A 2,749-nucleotide genomic window follows, 5' to 3' on the forward strand; every position below is an offset into this window, starting at 1 on the left:
CTTTTTAAAATTTATCAGCAGGGGGTAAGGCCATGTCATTTTAGTATAATAGCAAAAATAAACGATTTTATTCTATAAAAAAAGAGAATCGCTTGTAATTTTACTCGTGTATTTCTGTCCTAATACTCCGGCAACAATTTATACCTCACTAACGAGTTACCGTTGCCTTTCCCTGACAAAGAATCTCTGCTCTTCGTCAGCCAAGGCGGATCCTTTCCTTCCCTTTTGCTGGCACTGAATGTCGGTGCGCGACTCCACTGGGGGACCAGCCACAAATCCCATTGGCTCGTTTAAATCGCGAGTCGTTTCCACCTTCTGCCCTGTCCTCCGACAGCCCCGCCCCCTCAGCTTCCTGACAGGCAGCAAAGCTTCCTGTCAAGCCAGAGACTGAAGCTGTGAGACTTGTTTCCCTCTTCTGCCCCGCCCACTTCGCACAAAGATGCGAGTAACAAAGACATTTCACGATGTCCACAGACAGACACGCTTTCCCTGCAACCCCCACCCCCGCTCGCGGCCATAGTTGTGGATTATATAGCTATCGCGAGACTTTCGGATACAGACTCTCAGCAAAGGACCAATTAGGATAGCTCTACGACAAGGGTCTCCAACCTTGGCAACTTTTAAGCCTGAAGGACTTCAACACCCAGAATTCCTCAGCTTTGCTGGCTGGGGAATTCTGGGAGTTGAAGTCCTCCAGGCTTAAAGTTACCAAGGTTTTTTTTTTTAATTTCTTTTTGTCACAACAGTATACATAAACAATTGTCATAGATAAAACAACATATCTTGAAGAAAATATATATATATATATATATGTATGTAAAAAAATATGCATCAACTATATTACTTTGATATAATGAAGAGAACAATAGGACAGGAATGGTAGGCACTTTTGTGCTCTTATGCACACCCCTTAAGGTTGGAGACCTCTGCTCTATGATGTTATCTCTTAGGGACACAGGTGAAAGTTTGTGCACTGGAAAAACAGTTTTCGGCTTTAAAATCTACACCAAAAAGAACTAGTATACTTAACATTTCAATTAACTATACTAGCTAACATTAACCAACTAGTATAGTTAATATACTAGTATATTAAGTATACTAGTTAACATTTTAGCTCTTAAAATCCTAATAGCACGACTACCAATAATTTGCCTTTATTACTAAGCATTCTCCAAGGTGTCCAGTACACATAAATTTGTTTGTTGTAGTAATTTTAAGATCAAAGTAGATATTTTTTAAGGAATCTGTCACCAGTTTGAAAAACAGGATATCCAAGTTTGTTATTTAAAAATACCTGTTTCATCTATACTTTTCCACTTTCAATAAATATTTTATAAATAATAATTTTAATAAGGTATTTTCTGATCTATACCAGCTTAGATTACAGAAATGGAGTTATTTACAAAATAGAACTTTTCTCCAGTTAAAAAAGAAAAAAAAATCTTTCCATAGAGAAAACTATTAAAAACTAATCTCATTTGGGATAGCATAGAGAAAAAAATACCTCTGAACACAGGTACCATGTGCTATATATTCCTGGTTGTTCTAATAATTAAAAGGGATTCAGATGAGCAACGACAACCAAAAGACACTGTTCAGCGATTGAGCCTTTCCTGTAAACTATTGAATTAACTAATTAGTGAACTGCAGGATAAAACTTCGGAGAAAAATCCCATTATTCTGAATGCTGGAACTACTTGAAATTGCAGTCTCTAGTGGTTCATAATTACATGGGCACATATAAATTTAAAAATATGATTTCAAATATTCTCACTAGCTCCTCCTTGATAGGTAGTGAATACCCTATGTGAGCTGCTGGCCTTTGCCTAACTCTTGCACACAACTGCAGTCTAATTGTTCTGCAATTACCGGAAAGTAACGCTATTAAATCAGCAAGCGATAAAGTGGAGATAATCTTATAAGAAACAAAGCATTAAAGGCAAAAGTGTAGGATAGAGCAGGGGTCTCCAACCTTGGCAACTTGAAGACTTCAAATGGACTTCAACTCCCAGAATTCCTCAGCCGTCTTTGCTTTGCTTTGCTGGCTGAAGGAGTCTGGGAGTTGAAGTCCACAAATCTTCAAGTTGCCAAGGTTGGAGACCCCTGGGATAGAGCAGTGTTTGTTTATTTTATTTATTTATTTTTATTTATTTTTATTTAATATGCATAAACTTCGACCCCCTGAACTAGACTGAAACTATGAAGCTGAAATCGCAGGGAAATACTCCCACATGCCTTGTGAAACCTAGAGCCCAGGGCCACAGACCTTTCCTCCCCTCCTTTTTTTGTTTTGCCTAAAGTGCCCGAAAGGCTGAATGCCCTGTCGGGTCTTCGAAAGGGGCCAATAAAATCATCGCCCTCACATATCTGGAGCGGCGACTCGAAACACGGTGTACACCTTTAAGAGACGCTCTTTTTTTTAACCACTTCCGTCCTGCGCCCCCGGCAGTCGCACAATCAACATAACAAGTTCCGGTGCTTGAATCGACGCCCCCCCCCCACCCCACCCCCACCCCACCCGGGTAAGTCCTTCCTCCCACCTTGTGAAGTGCCCCCGAAAACATATTTGAATCTCGGGAGGGTTTGAGTCTCGGCCGATATGATCTCGTGGTATTTTGGCGTTCTACATTCGGCTGGGGAGGTGGGATTAGGTAGAAAGCCCACCAATCCAAAACAAAGAGCTGTGGTGTTTCCCTTTCGCCTCCACGCCCTCCTGGAGAAAAAGGAGCCAATCCCGATGGAGTAGGGA

The sequence above is a fragment of the Ahaetulla prasina genome, chromosome 4, assembly GCF_028640845.1.
Source record: "Ahaetulla prasina isolate Xishuangbanna chromosome 4, ASM2864084v1, whole genome shotgun sequence".
Lineage (NCBI taxonomy): Eukaryota > Metazoa > Chordata > Lepidosauria > Squamata > Colubridae > Ahaetulla > Ahaetulla prasina.